The sequence below is a fragment of the Curcuma longa genome, chromosome 2, assembly GCF_044706935.1.
Source record: "Curcuma longa cultivar G26 ecotype Majalengka, Jawa Barat chromosome 2, ITB_CL_G26_1.1, whole genome shotgun sequence".
NCBI classification, from domain to species: Eukaryota; Viridiplantae; Streptophyta; class Magnoliopsida; order Zingiberales; family Zingiberaceae; genus Curcuma; species Curcuma longa.
Genome location: NC_133862.1, coordinates 15857400 through 15874020, shown reverse-complemented (window position 1 = coordinate 15874020; position 16621 = coordinate 15857400). Strand labels below are relative to the sequence as shown.

Genomic DNA, 16621 nt, shown 5'->3' with positions numbered 1-16621 from the left:
TCTAAAACAGCAGTGTTTAACAAAATCAGAAACAATATTAAGAAACTACAGCAACTACAGAAACTAGGATAAAAATAGGGTAGCTCGGATTCTTCCCTCAACCGATTTCAATCTTGCCGTCACACAAGACCCAATATACGATCGAAAATCCCAGAATAGCTCCTCTCAATCCAAACTCAGCTTGCTCTGAATCAACTCCAAGCAACGCGGCATCAGAAACCCTCCTTGTTGCACTGAACAGAGTCAATCCCGATTCTGAAAATCTAGCTAAACTCCTCCAAATTGCTTGCAATGTGATGCTCGGAAACCTTCAAGGACCCTTGGAGAACCCCTCGTTATGATCTTGATTGCTCCAGTTGATTAAATTTGAAGAACTCAGCTGGAAATGGTGGTGGCACAGTCCCCTCCAGTGAGACCCTCACCAGATGAAACCACCCTCGATTGATGCCAAAAATAGGTTGTGGTTGCCCTCCAAAATCCAAAAATCAACTTAGAAGGAAGAAATCCAAGCCTCCCTAAAAAAACGCAACTAAAAACGAAGAAAAAATGAAGAAGAAAGGAGACAGCGTACTGTAGCACATGGTTCAGTTGACTTAAGTTTGATCCGGGTTAGTCTGTTTCGACCAAATTCACTCAATTTATCTCCAAATTGGCTTCAATCCGTATGGGTTTGATAAGTTAGGGTTTTTATGATTTTAATCAATTTATTTTTGGGCTTTTACATGAAAATAAATTATAAAATGAATCAATTTGATCGTATTTGTCCTATATTATATGATTTGAGGCTTGATTATAATTTTCATGATTTAATGATAAATTTTTACATTAATTGAGTTTAATTGATTGTAGGGTTCAAATCGGACCCAACTCAAGCTTAATCGCGGTCAAATCGAGCTAAATTTGCTTAAATTGATCAAGCCACATGGAGGACATGACCCAACTCAAGTCTAATCAAAATTCCTGAATTTTTCACAAACCCTAGGCTACCCAAAACCCCAGATCAAAGCTCCATCATAGGATCAAGATTGGACGGCTCAAATTCAACAATTAATCAAGTGTAAAAAAGCCCAAACTATAGGTGATGAACAGTGGCTGCGCCACCACTGTTCATCGTCCCGAGAGAAGCTGCTCTGCTTGGCGACGTACGTGCACACAAGGCCCCATCCTCCCAAACTTCTTTCATTGCGTTCCTTGGTCGTTGAGGAGTCCAATGCTAGTCGATTGGGTATATTTTGGCTGCCGGAGGAGGCGTGACGGTGAGGGTTTTACCGGCGGCATCAAAATCTATTTTCATGAATTTCGGCCATCCTCAGCTCAATCTGAAGTCACGATCATCTGGGGGGTTCTCGGAGGATTGTGGAGTAATTCTATATCATCAAAAGAGTGGTCGGGACAAGTGAAGATGAGTACTCCGGTGGTTTTAAATCAAAATCGGCTCGTGCAAGGTTCTGTCAGTGCCGGAGAGGGTTTTTCCAGGGTTTTCAGACGTCGGGCAGCGAGTAAACACTCAAGAGACCAAGGGAAGACTTCAATTGGATCAGTGAAGCTGGTTTGACACCCAGTTGAGGAGACAAAATCGAAGAAGGGAGAAGAGGATGATTTTATATGTTACTGCATTTCTGTTTCTGCTATTTCTGATTTCTAAAGTTTTTTTTGTTCTAATTGCATTTGTAGTTAATGAATTTGCTATCCAACTCTTAAATTGAATCCGTGTGGTTAAATACTCTTTTTAGTTAAGTTTGTTTTGGGTGTGTTCTAGTGTTAATTTGCTTAGCTTCCTGATTTCCATTTTCTGTTTGCTATCCGGATTCCTGTTACATGCCATTGCACTGTTCCGTGCCAACCTAGATTAATCGAGATGAATGCTTGGTTTCACCTTAGGATTTAGCTATCTAGTTTCAACAAATTTCATTTGATTTGTTTCACTTTGTCGAATCAATAGAATTGAACTCCATTTAGATTGCATTTAGGTTTAGGATTTAAATAGTTAGGGTTTTGATAGAATTTTGAATTGCATCTTAGGTTTATTTGATACTTTGGTTTAATGCATCATCATTAGGTTAATAAATTGCATTCTTCATTTGTTTCCTGAATTTTAATTTACATTTGATTCGAAAAATACCAAAACCTCCATTTTCATAGAAAACCCCAAAAAGAATGACACCCAAGCTCGAATTAAACAATTGTCTACTAGTCCTTGGAAAAATACGACTCGAGGCCCCTATACTTCATTTATTTGGATTAATTGTGGATTTTCGATAAATTTATAAATTCTAATTTACAACCCTACTCGTGACACATTGAAAATTTAGGGTTTTCAGGGTTCCATCCTAATCACACTTGAGTCTTGATTCATGAAGTTGGATCGATCAATTGGGTCAATCTTGGCTCGATTCGATCATGGTTGAGCTCGATCTTGGTCCAATTTGAGCCCAACAATCGATTAAATTCAATTAATGCAAAATTACCATTAAATCATAGAAATTATAATCAAACCATCCAAATTATATAATATATCACAAATATAATCAAATTAAATCATTAAGCAATTTATTTTCATGCAAGAACCCAAAATTGAATCGATAAAGTGTATAAAAATCTTAACTCATCAAATTCCCCCACACTTACCCTTGTGCGTCTCGCTCAAGTCAACAAAATAAACTAAGATCGTACCCCCTAGATCATTCTCAATCATAATTAGAAACAATTAAAAGAAAATTACCTAAAGTTGTAGAGTCTCAAAAGCTTAAGCCCATGAACTAGACTCTTGTACTTGATTAACCACATAGTAAGTTTCACCATTCATGATTAATTGAGATAAATATATCACACTAAATCTCACGAGGTTATTTTCAGTAAATAAATTCAGTGACTCTCATCCTAAATTCTAATTCATGATTAACGTGAAGTAGAGCTCACTCAAGCACTCAAGTTTCATGCACTCCCATAAGCTTGCTTGTTCTCTACTCTCCACCACCATTCTTGATTTGGAATCCACACCTATTAGGCTTATTGGAAATGTAAGGAAGCAATTACTGAGACAAAAGAATTAGAAAATGTAGAAAGAAATATTCAAGAGAAAAAAAGTTTTCAAGGATAGAGTAAATGAAGTGGTAGACATGGGCATAAGTAAATATTATCAATGAACCTTGCTATCCTTCCTAATTTCTCTTGTATTCCATTTGTTTCAGTGTGTTTTTCAAATCCATGAACCAAGGATGAGTTAAACTCATGAGGTTCCTCTCTTTGATACAAACTTTCCTTCATTTCTTTTTCTTTTCTTGAATACATCACCACAAATGTGTCATTTTGTGTTTTCCTTTCAAATCAAGCCCAATTCTTTCACATCTAGATTTCACAAGAGCTAACAAATAGCAACCAATCATCAGAAACTAAAATTCACTTCAAACAAATCTGAAATTTCAATGTATCATTGGCACATTCAATTCTAGAAATTCTTCAAATTCAATCTGAAACTTTGCTTGTTCTCTCTTGTTTCTTGCTGTTTTTCCTCCATTCTTTTTTCATCTTGAAGCTTGATTACTAATGCTAATAACCCTTCAATTTTCTAAGAAATTTGAATTCATTTCAGTCCCTCAAAAATTGCAAATCCGGCTGGAAAAAATCAAACTGCAATTATGGCTTTCTTTTTTTTTCACTATTTTTCTTTTTTTTTTCTTTTCTGTTGTAGCAACAATTTTGAAGGTTTAGAATCTGAATTTATTGTTTAGGAAGTAACTGAATGGAAGTGGGTTTTACTGTGGTACATCAGCTGATCAGATTCTTGATACTCTACTTGAGCACTTGATACAAACTCTCTTTGAAATTCTGATTTTTTTCTCTGTTTTAATTCTGTTTGTTTTTTTTTCTGTTTTCATTCTGATCTGATCTGATTTTGCATCACTAGTTCTTGCATTCCAATCCTACTTCTTCAAATAAGCTTCCATTGATTTGTTGAAAATAAACTGATCAGAAATAATGAACTCTTTCAACAGCTTCATTAAAAATTCTGCACCTTGATTTCCAGCCTTTTTTTCAGATTTTATTCCTCATCAATTTCTAGAAGTTAATCTCCATAATGACTCTTCTTTAGTACTGAAATAAAATGGTTGAATTCAGTTTGTAGATGATCAAAAATGAATCCAAAGTTTCAGAATTTAAGGGTCATGCAAAACTCAATTTGTGTCATTTCTTGTAATACTTCTATCCTTTCCTTTTTTTTCATCATTTTCCAGATCTTAAAACTCTGCAAGATTCACCCTCAAGACTTTGACTTATTTCCAGACTTTAGATCCTCCAGAAACTAGAATTTCAGTTCAAGAACAACCTTACAAGACCAATTCAGTTTGGGGCTTTAACAATTCTGAATTTTATGTTCAAACCTAATTTTTTAGTTTTTTGTTCAGCAATAAAATTGCTTAAAGTTTAGCTAAACTTCTGAATTCTATAGCTTCTCAATCTTACGAATTTCTAGAAGTATAGCTCAGTCAATTGCCATTGAAACTGCTCCACTAAAACTCCAAAATTCAAAAATGGCACATTAGTTCTTTGCTTTGGCACAATATTGTAACACTTGATTTTCCATTAGTTCCCAAGCTCAATTCTTACACTTTTGAATCCACCATTTTCACTATCATTCTAAACATTTTGTGACTCCTTTTTGTGCCCAAATCCAGTTACTAAACTGAGTTATAACTGATTTACACCTTTGGTCATTCTTGCTTTTCACAACTTGGACACTTGCTAACTACACTCTTCTTGAAAATTTTCACAGCATCAAATCTCAACACAAAAATCATCACAGCATCAATAACAATGAAGATCTGACTTGCTTCAAATAAAATTCTCATTGGCACATTGCTACAACCCAAAATTGGCACAAACAATCCAAATTTGGCACACTTTTCATTCTTTTCTCAAAATTTTTTTTCTTCAAAATTTCACACCTCCTCCCCCACACTTAATTCTTTAACTGTCTCGGGCAAAGGCACATTAATAACAATCAAAAATACCCATGTCCAACAGAAAATAAAAATTGAGCCAAAAATAGGGATGAAAAATGTTAAAGAAAAATGGTTAAACATGGATGAAGCATGAAGTTGTATGGTTTATGGGAGAAATTTTTAAACCTTTATAAATGTGGACCCATCATAGAAAATATAGCCTTGAAAGAATACAAACAAGTTCTAGAGTGGCAATCACCTAAGTGCGTCACACAAAATGGCTAACCTCACTAGGTAGAAAAATCACATTATCTCAATTTCAACATTCTAGGTTCCATCACTACGGGTAATCCAAGTGTTCAAAAATGTTCATCCATGGACTTAAATTTCTAGAATAATCAATCAAATTTAACTCACTTTCAAATGCTTCCAACATGATGTAAAGAAGTCCTAGGGGGGATACACTTATTCCTTACCCTAAACCATGCATGCAATGGTATTCACAATAAGTTATCTAACCAAAATGCTCATGAAAATGATTTTTTATTACTAATTTAAAATTGAAAATGAAAAATAAAAAATAAACATGATATTAACAATGAAGAGAAAGTGTAAAGTTGCAAAAACTCCCCTTTAAGTTGGGTAGATAGCATCCATGACGTCCACATCATCCACCTCTAGCTCCTTTAGTTCTTTAAAATATTTCTTGAGCCGGTGGACATAATCTTTTGATCAATTTATGTCTTACTTTGTATAGAATAATCTTGTAGATCCATGCATTTTTCATTCTTGTAGGCACCAACTTATCTTTCTCCACGACATCAAAAATCAATATCTTTAGCCTCCTTTATGGTTTTCTGACTGATTTCACATTTTCCTCCAAGTAAATTCTATATACGCAAATGGTAGGATTAGCACCAATCATATCATACACTGTCCACCCTATAACTTTCCTTTGCTGTCTTAGATCTTGCAATGATTTTTCTTCCTGCTCTGACATTAAATCCTGGGCAATAATAACTAGTATGCTTTGATTTTCTTCCAAATATTAATTCTTCAAATGATCTGATAAATGCTTCAATTCCAATCGTGTCTACTTAGTATATATGGGTGATCCTTGGGGCTCATTGTAATCCCCTACACTCACATACCTGTCCTCTGCTACATCAATCAAGTGTGGTGGTCCCTGGGGCTCAGTATCATTCCCTACACTCATGTGATCGTCTCCAACTGAAAATAAATCAGGACTAGGCTCCATATCAACTTCCTCAATAGCCAATGCCACCTCTACATCATCCATACTGAAATCAACCTGTGACACTGTGTCTCTTGAATTTTGTTCACCATTAACTATTGTACAGTCCATTTCAGAGCTGATTTGGATGGAAAAATGAATTGCTGGAATTTCTTCATGAGAATCTGATTTTTGAGTGCTTGGACTTGAAGTAGACTCCTCACTCTCCAAAATTATTTCACTAAAATTTTCTTCAGGATTTGACATTTCTTGAGAAGGTAATTGAATGAATCCTTCAGATTGAAGCTGACTGATAATAGTAGTCATGTGACACATCTGTTTTCAAAGTTTTGAATAGCAGTGTCATTCCTAAAAAGTTATTGAAATTGCTGATTTGTTTCTTGTTGTTGCGAACTTTGTTGTAGTCTCTCCTCAAGCTTTTGTAGTTGTTGAATGAGCCCACTAGAACTCCCATAGATGCCTTGATTTGAATGTAGCTTTTGTTGAGTTTGAAATGAAGAAGTAGGCTATGGAAATTTTGTGAAATGTGTCCATTTTGAAGTTGTTGATGTTGGAACTGATTTGGGGTTTGAATTGATTGATTTTGATGCTGAAAATTTCCATGAAGGCCCGATGTAGGTTGTTGGGAAAAATTATCTTGAAAACTCTAATTTTGGAAACCTTGAATTGGCTGCTCAAAATCATGAAATAGCTGCTAAAATTGTTGTTGGAATCTATGGAATTGAGGTTGTGAATTTTGAATTTGTGGCTGAAAATTCTTGTAGTTTTGTTGAAATTGCTGTTGTGGTTGATAAGGATGCTAAAAATTTTGAAATTGAGGCTGAAATTGTGGATCAACTTGTTGAAAACCATGATAAGGCTGTTGGATTTGATTTTGAGATTGCCCACCTTGAAATTATTGCTGAAAACCTTGATAAGGTTCCTGCAAATAAAAATTTTTTTGTTGAAATTGTTGAGAATGTGATTGTTGATAAAATGAATTTTTGTACATTTTAGAACCCAACAATAATCAAAGCAACAATAAAAAAATGAGAATGTGCACAAGCTCAAATCAAACAATTTCTACTAGTTCTCTCCGACAACAGCGCCAAAATTTGACAGCCCTAGAATTGATGTGTCATGATTAGAGTTGCAAATTGATTTAATTACTGAAAACCCACAATGAATACAATTAAGTGAAGTATAGGGGCCTCGAGTCGTATTTTTCCAAGGGCTAATAGAAAATCATTTAAATCGAGCTTGCGTGTCGTTCTTTTTGGGTTTTCCAAATGTAAATGGGTTTTGGGGTTTTAGGAATGAAATGTAATTTCAAAATTTAATGGATTAAGGAAAATGCAATTGAAACCAAATTATCTCCTAATCTAGAAATGCAACATAATTTAAAATACCAAACATATGCATCCAACCATGAAACAAGCCATCCCTAATTATAAAATGTAGATTCAATTTCCTCAGATTGTAGGGATTCAACATTCAAATCTATTGATGGTTGAACCCTAATGCAAAGCATCATGAACTCAACACATGGATGGTAATAGTAAACAAATCAAAAACCTAAATGCAAGTTAAGATAGCTAATCTCAATTCAAAACAAACTAATCGGATGCAATTTGCTAACACCTAAAGTTCAGAATTTGGAATGTAACATTGAAACAATGTCGTCTGAAATGCAAACAAGGAAAAATGATATGGAATAGTAAATGGCAGAATGGCACAGAATAGGGAATTTCAAAAATTAAAGGTATCAGCTCCAATCAAAATCAGATGACTCAATCACCAAAACCTATCAAGCAAACTACACAACTGATGATTATAACTAAACATATTGGATTTAAAAGTCTAAAATAGCAATGTTTAACAAATTCAAAAATAATATTAAGAAACTACAGCAACTACATAAACTAGGCTAAAAATAGGGTAGCTCAGATTCTTCCATCCATCGATTTCAATCTTGTCGTCACACAAGATCCAATATACAATCAAAAATCCCAGAATAGCTCCTCTCAATCCAAACTCAGCTTGCTCTGAATCAACTCCAAGCAATGTGGCATCAGAAACCCTCCTTGCTGCGCCAAACAAAGTCAATCCCGATTCTAAAAATCTAGCTAAACTCCTCCAAATTGCTTGCAATGCGATGCTCGAAAACCTTCAAGGACCCTTGGAGAACCCCCCCCCCCTCCTTACGATCTTGATTGCTCCAGTTGATTAAATTTGAAGAACTCAGCTGGAAATGGTGGCGGCACAATCCCCTCCGGTGAAACCCTCACCGGATGAAACCACCCTCGATTAACGTCGAAAATAGATTGTGGTTGCCCTCTAGAATCCAGAAATCAACATAGAAGGAAGAAATCCGAGCCTCTCTAAAAAAACACAAATAAAATGAAGAAAAATGAAGAAAAAATGAAGAAGAAAGGAGACGGAGCGTAGTGCTACAGTACTGCTATAGTAATCGTTATTTTTGGGTTACGATAGTTTTCTTGTTAAAGCAAGGGTACTGTAGCACATGGTTCAGTTGACTTAAGTTTGATCCAGGTTAGCCTGTTTCAATCAAATTCACTCAATTTAGCTTCAAATTGGCTCCAATCCGTATGGGATCCATCCTAATTGCACTTGAGTCTTGATTCATGAAGTTGGATCGATCAATTGGGTCAATCTTGGCTTTATTCGATCATGGTTGAGCTTGATCTTGGTCTAATTTGAGCCCTACAATCGATTAAACACAATTAATGTAAAATTTGGCATTAAATCATGGAAATTATAATCAAACCTTAAATTATACAATATAGCACAAATATAATCAAATTAAATCATTAAGCAATTTATTTTCATGCAAGAACCCAAAAGTGAATCGATAAAGTGCATAAAAATCCTAACTCATCACTCTTCCGTCCATGTTGGTGTGAATCGATTTAATTGGAGCTAGTCTCCTCTCCTATGAGCTGATTCAGGGCTATCAGGCCACTTCCGCATTCCCTCCCCTGTCCTTTGTTCCGAACCGAATGGGAAGGAAACCTAACCCTAACCCTAATTCTAACTTAGCTTAATTCTGTTGTTATTTTGGTTAGTTGTTAGCTGATTTAAATCAAAATACCCCCATTTGTTATTTTCCTTGCTGGTAATTAACGTGTTGAATGATTGTTAAGTTGAATTCATGAACACATGTTGTTAATACTGTAATTGTTGAATTGGAATGGTAATGTGGAATTCAGTTTATGTTGATTGTTAATTGTTGATGTTTGGTTCAAATAATGGTTTGTTCGGTTGTGTGTGGTTGTGGTTAAATGAATTTGGAATTTGGAAAAAGGTATGAAGTTGTTTGAGATGTGAGGATTATTTTGTGGAAGTTTTACGTCTAATGTGTAGTCTTCGGGTTAATGTTTGAAATGGGAAACTTGAGCATGCTTGTTATCTAATTTTGGGATGATTGAATATCTTGTTGCTTGGTTATGGTTTTAGCTTAGAAGATGTGTATTGAAGTATAGTTGTTGGAACTGTGTCGTTGATGTCATATAGATTGATTTGTATAATGAATTCTTTATGTTGTATTGAGCTCTTGATGTTGTGGTGAATGTTGTGAACATGTTCAAGCTGTTTTGGAGTAGACCGGTTGTATAGCATGATGTGGTGTTGTGTTGTATAGCATGATTTGTATTAATAAAATAAGCCATTGAGCATGTAACAAGTTGTATAATTAATTCGTGTATAGGATGTATAATTTGTGTAATTTGTTGTATATATATGTGTTAGTTATGGTGATCATGTTTTAGCTTATGTGAATTGTTGTTAGATGTTTTTGTACAGTGTTTTAGTTTGTATCAATTGTTGATAGATGTTTTATATTGTTCTCATGTTCTTAGTTGTATATGATTAATGGAGTGTATGTGATTATGTTGGTAATTTGTAGGATTGAGTGTTGTATATGATAATTGTTGTATAATGCATTAATGGAATTATGTTGTATGTTTTTACATGTTGTATTAATTTGGAATCCATGTTGTATGTTAATGTAAATAGGGATGTATCATAGGTTGTAAGATTTAATTATGATTAATATTCTTTTGGGTTAATAAATGGATCATGTAGATAGGAATGAATAAAGTCAACAAATAAATACCCCGCACCAAATGTCTAGGATAACTTCTATCATTGAGTCCATGAGAGACGACTCGGACCTCTCTATACTACTTAAGGCGATAGTTAGGAGTTTGGTAAATAAATAATTAATTTTGATGGGTGTGAGTGACAACAAATAAGGGAAACAAATAAAGAAAATAAAACATCCCAAAACACACCCACATCAAAATTTTGGCGTCGTTGCTGGGGACTCATATGATGTTTGTATATTTTAGATTGTATAGTGGTGTTGTTGTTTCTTTATTCATTTCATTTGTTTATTTATCTGTGCATTTTCTATTTATTTATTTATTCATTCATTCATTTATTCATTTGTAATTATTTAATTCTTATGATTCTAATTACTTGGTGGATGTTGTTGATTTTTAGTGACACTATGACTTATCTGTGCTTTTTTATATTGGGGAAGTACATGAAAGTGTAGGGAGTTGCACTGCAGGCAATGTCCCTAGGATCACTTTCCTCATTTGTTGAACTGATCAGAGTTTGCAGAGTTGAGTACCCAGGGCAATTAAGGATCAAGGATCTCACTTTTGCAACAATCCATTTTCCCGATGAAAGGGGAGTTTTCCTATCTCAACTTGTTTTTGTATATACTTGCTTTATTTTCTTTTGTTTCTTTTTTGTTAATAGGATGTGTATAGTTTATTTTTCTGTTTAGTAGGATGTGTATAATTTTATTCTTTTTGTTTGGTAGGATGTGTATAATTATTCATTATTATTTGTTTTATTTGTTTGTACATATTACATTGCTTGGTTAGTTTAGGATGTGTACATTTGTTTATCATTCTTTCTTAGTTTAGGATGTGTATATATTTTAATAATGTAGTTTAGGATGTGTATATTTATTTATTTATCATTCTTTCACAATAAATTTTTTCCCTGCATGACTCAATCATCTTAGGAATTGTGATAACTTAGTTATCTAAGTTTGTTGAGTTTTAGAGGTTCATAGACATGAAAGAGTTCTTGGATTGCATGAGGATACAACTTAGTGATGGATTCTACCTTGAATAGTTGAGATGATGACTTGTTTATACCTAGTGAGGACTGAGCCTTATTGATTTATTTGTTGTGTGGCACTTGTGGTAAATGTTACTCTAGAACTTGCTCTGATTCTGTCGAGGTCACATTACCATGAGGTTGCATAATTTCATGAAGGTTATTCCTTTATTCTTTATTCTTTCATTCTTTTTGATAGTATAGGTTATCGAATAATTCATCTCTTATATGCATTTCTTTTCCTTACCATCTCTTTCACTCTTTTCCTTGGATTTGGGAACCTTGAATGCTGAGATGAGATTTTGCCCGGGACAGGACAAAAGTTTAAGTGTGGGGGTGTGATTAGGAGTTCACCATTGACAAACTATCATTTTGGTTGTAGATAGGTTTTCATTTTTTTTTTTGTATTTTATTTTTTTCTTTTGTTCATTTTTAGTTAGGTTCAAAAAAAAAAAAACAAAAAAAAAATCTGTTCTATTGAAAAAAGATTCAAAAAAAAAAAGAAAAAAAGAATGTGTAAAAAAAAAATGGAAAAAAAAGTGAAAAAAAGTTTGATTCTTTTTGAGAAAAAAAATAAAAAATAAAAATAAAAATAAGAGTTTGAGTTGGTGATATTTATTAGGGATAGTTGGTAGTGAGTTTTTAATAACTTTTATTTCTTCTACTAGGAGCTTTATTGGAGATATTTTAGAGTATAGGAGAGGAATAGGAAGTTGTTTTCTTACTATTAGCTCACCCCACACTAGCTTGGTTTTATATCTACTGGGCATGATTTTCATTGACTCATCTATGAAGTATATCATTTTCCCATTTCTTCCACTTGTATTCTATTATTGTTTCATTTTCTCCTTACATACATTATTTTCTTTCCCTTATTCCTTATTCATTTATTCATTATTCCTTTGTATTGTTAATAAACCTTTATGAATTTTGCAACTTTATGCATATGATAGTGGTGGAGATTAGAAGAGGAGCAAGCCTATGGTAGTGCATGACCCATGAGTAGCTTGAGAGAGATCCACTATTTACATGATTATGAGGATGAGCGACCACATTCATTATCCTGTGAGGTTTTTGGTCATCATTCTCAATTTATTTAGAGTGGATTGAAATTATTATTTTGTTGATCTATGTGAGAATTGAGATCTGGATTGCTTGGATTTTAGAATTTGACACTCTTATTTAACTTATTGTTGCAACTTTTATAATTTGATTGATATTGCTAGGGTGAAAAATAATGTATAGTAGTTTACTTTCACGAGACATGAAAGAATAAGTGTGGGGGATTTGATAAGTAGCATTTTATAGGGTAAATTAGGGTTAGATTGGGCTATTTTGACCATATTTCTTGTCAATATATTAGATTTTTGGGCTGATATTTATGTTGGATGAATTTTTTATAGTTATTCTAGTTTTTTATTAATTTATGGAAATTTATGGATATTAATTTGTGTATTTAATTTTTTACAGGAAATTAGAGATGAAAAAACAATATTTAGAGGTCCAATTTGAAAGAAAATTCAATTCTGATTCAAGTTGGGCTTCAATCGAATTCAATTTGGCTCAACCAGAATTAAATTTTGGCTCAAATTGGATTTGGTTCAATACGAGTCGGTTCAAGTTTTGATTCAATTAAATGCTGATTCAGTCAATTAGGTTCAACCTAAATCAATCATTCCAACCCAAATCATTTGATTCAATCCAATCCAAATAACTGGTTCAATCAATTGGGGTCCGGTATAAGGCAGCGGCTCGGTTCAGGATTGCGCGAATAAAAGGGTTCGATCGGTTCAGAGTGAAAGGGCGCTCACTCGCGATTTGGGAAGCTATAGTGCTTCCCAAAATCGCAAGCACTGTACATCTTCCTCATCGCCGCCACGATTCTAAGCCCCGTCGCGCGCTCCACTACCTCCATCTTCCTCTCCGATCAGCCATAGAGCTGCAGCCAGCGTCCATGAAGCTAGCCGCTGTGCATGATTCGCTCCGACGATGGTGGCCATCGCACCTACAGCAGTGAGCTCCGGCGTGGGTGGTTCGCTCTGCCAAAATCCCTGTCTGACCGCATCCATCAGAGTTCAGCACTGTAAAATATCGAAACTTTTAGAGGTTAATTGTAAATAATTTAACCCTAATTGGTGATGATTAAAGTTAATTGGAGTTAATTATACTTAATTAGATTTAATTAAGTAGTTGGGCTCAGTTAAAGGGTTAATTGAGTAAGCTAATTAAGCCTATTATCCCATAAGCCCAAATAGAACCCAGCCCAATTAAAGTTCATATAGGATTAGTGGTTATAGGGTTATGGGATTAGAATCCGACCCGTTAAGGAAACATTAAGCTGGTACTGTGGAACCCCAGATCGCGATTCTCCTTGTTTCTTCTTCATCACGCGAAGCTGCGGTTCTTCGTTCTCCCCGATTGTGACGCTGCCGGCTCCGTTCCTCTCCGACGCGGACGTCGTCGTGCCAAGGCGAAGGTGGAATATTTGCGACCGGAGCTTGTTGTTGGGGTTGTGAATCTCCGGTGGTGACTGGGAACGCGAGTGGTGGCGGCTGCAAGCCGGAAGAAGGAACCAATCGGGTAAGTGGAGATTGCTAGGGATTTCTATAGATTTGATGATTTCTCTTATGGATTTCCTAGATCTATTTGGATTTTGAGATATTGGTGCCTTCATAGTCCGGTTTGAGTTGATTTTGGAAGGGATCTTGATCGGACGGCGGTGAGGGGTGTTAAGCTTGGCTAGGGTACCTAAAACCAAGAGTTCTAAGGCATTCATCCGGATTTGTGGTAAGTCTTCTTGTTCTTGATATGGATTGTTCTTTCCACAGCTCCGTGAGGTGAATTGATTTGGTTGAAGCTGTCTTTGGGTTGCGGCCGCAAGGTGTAGCTGTGGAGAGGAACAGATCTAAGACACATAAATTGAGGTAAAGATGCTAATCTGGTTGCTGTGATTAGCTTTGGAATTAGAGGGTATTTTGATGGTGCCGGATACTATTGATTGATGTTGGATGGTTATAATTTTGTAGGAGTTGGTTTCTGATCAAGAAGAGGAGGTCGGAGCACGTACTCCTCGTTGCTTGGATCTGATGAGCTGGATCTAGGGCAACCAAAAAGGGGCGGATCTAGCTGAGGTAAGTAGGCTTGATTCGATTTGGGTTATTGGGTAGAATCCAATTTGGAGGTAAGGTTTAAATTCGGTTAAGCTATTTCTTGATCGGAGGTAAACCTTTGAACCGAGGCTTATAGGATTCTTGCTCTATTATTATTGGTTTGGTTGGGTTAATACCTATTAAATCTAACGTGAGTTAACTTAGGGTTGAGTAACTAGGGAATTAACTATATTAATGGATTAATGAAATTAATTAATTAATTGGTTAATTCCTATTAGTATCAACCTAAAGATTGGATTAGTCTAACCTAAGGTTGATTGATTAGCTTAGGTTTGATTAAACTTGAGGTTAGTTGTATTGATCTATTCGATTAGTACAACTAATTGATTGATTAGTTAAACCTTGTTAATATCAATCTAAGGGTTTGATTAGTCTAACCTGAGTTAGATTAACAAGATGGAATTAAATTAACCCTTAAAATATAAATTAGGGTTGTTTGATATATTCTGGTATTTAGGATATTATTATTGTATTTGCAGGACCCTGAGTGATATTTAGAGTTGGATATATACGAGGGTTCAGGGGGTTCTAGTTTTATCTTCGATACATCAGGTGGGTGATTTTACTGTATTTGGTCAATACAGTTCGTACTTTATTTCAGTGCATGTACCTTGTTCCTGTATCTGTTGAGTTGCTTACTGATTCCATTCATGCCCATGATGATTCGATACTTTGTTATTATTCTGGTTATATCATGCTTGACCTTATGTCGATTGGTCTTGGATTATTATTCATGCTTATTGTTTCCTTCCTTGATATGACCTTTGTGATCATCATTGGTATGCTCCTTTCTTTATGATACCTGAGATCATCATGACATATACCTACGTATATTGAGTAGTACAGTAGGTGCTGGTTGATATGATTGAGCATCTCATCATGATGCATGATAACGATTGTAAATCCCATTGGAGTGGGTTTATCGTGATGGTAGATGACTTAGTTGTATATCTACATAGGTGGTTATTATACCCTATTTCCATCATGGTGATGGCGACTGTATGGCAGTGTACGCAGTCGACGGCTGTATGGCAGTGTACGCAGCCGTGCCGATGATTTGACTCGACACCGCTCCGGGGTGGTACTCATAGACTGTATGGCAGTGTACGCAGTCCAGGACGAGTATTAGAGGACAGATATCGGCTATAGGATTTGTAGCTTATCACAGCTACGGGATCACCCGGACGCGGGGCTCTGATCCCTGATTTGGATCACCGGACTACTTTGTTGTAGGGCGCGGAGTACTGATCCTCAGATGCCGGCCATCCCAGCCTCAGATGCTTGCACGAGTGCTGTAGTGAGTGGGGCAGTTGCATCATGCATATGTGCATCATGTGCATCGATTCGTCGCCAAAATTGGGCGATATGGCGTCTTTTTCCGCAATGAAAAATCTTTCGTCGCCAATTTGCGATGAATAAATTATTTGTTGCAAATTTACGAAGAATTTAGCAACGAATTCTTTTTTGCAACGAATTCTACGACGAAGTTATTGAGTTGCTAAATTGGCAACTAATATTTTTTTCATCGCAAATTTTGTTGCAGATTGGCGATGGGATCGGATTCATCCCAAAATTCATTGCTGATTGGCGACGAAAATTATTCGTCCAAAAAATTCATCGTAAAATCCTTATTTTTTTGTAGTGCGAGGATGCAAGGTAAGTCTCTGTTTTGGTTCTAATCTTGTGTGTGTTTTGCAGCAGGGAGAGAGCTGAGCAGCGACCGAAGCTTGTGGTCTTCCCCGACTTGAGCTCGCCGGAATTGGCCATCTCCGGCGGCGTTCTTCCATCCATGTTGGTGTGCTTCGATTATAGTGGTGCCATTGCTTCTGTTCTGTGCCATTGGAGCCGTTCATTCACCACTCTCCCCTGTCCTTTATTCTGAACCAAAAGGGAAGGAAATCTAACCACTAACCCTAGTTTTTAACCTAGTTAATCTGTTCTTTTCTTTTGTCGTTTGCTATCTGATCATTCAAACCCCCCCCCCCATGATTGATTTTCTTGTTTCTATTCTTGTGGTATCGGCTGAATAAATGAGTGTAATTTGAGTTGTTGTTCAATTTAAATGCTGAGTTTCTTGTTTGAATTTGTACCATCATTGAAAAGCGATTGCATGTTTC

At 35.6% G+C, this 16621-nt stretch overlaps 1 long non-coding RNA gene across 1 annotated transcript; it reads left to right on the top strand.

The window, feature by feature from the left end:
• The first annotated feature begins 13724 nt into the window (after positions 1–13724).
• On the top strand, positions 13725–15815 carry LOC141822369 (uncharacterized). The gene is made up of 5 exons (XR_012601252.1): positions 13725–13914; positions 14011–14121; positions 14192–14258; positions 14361–14465; positions 14984–15815. It is a non-coding gene; the product is annotated as an uncharacterized LOC141822369 (long non-coding RNA).
• The last annotated feature ends 806 nt before the right edge of the window (positions 15816–16621 follow it).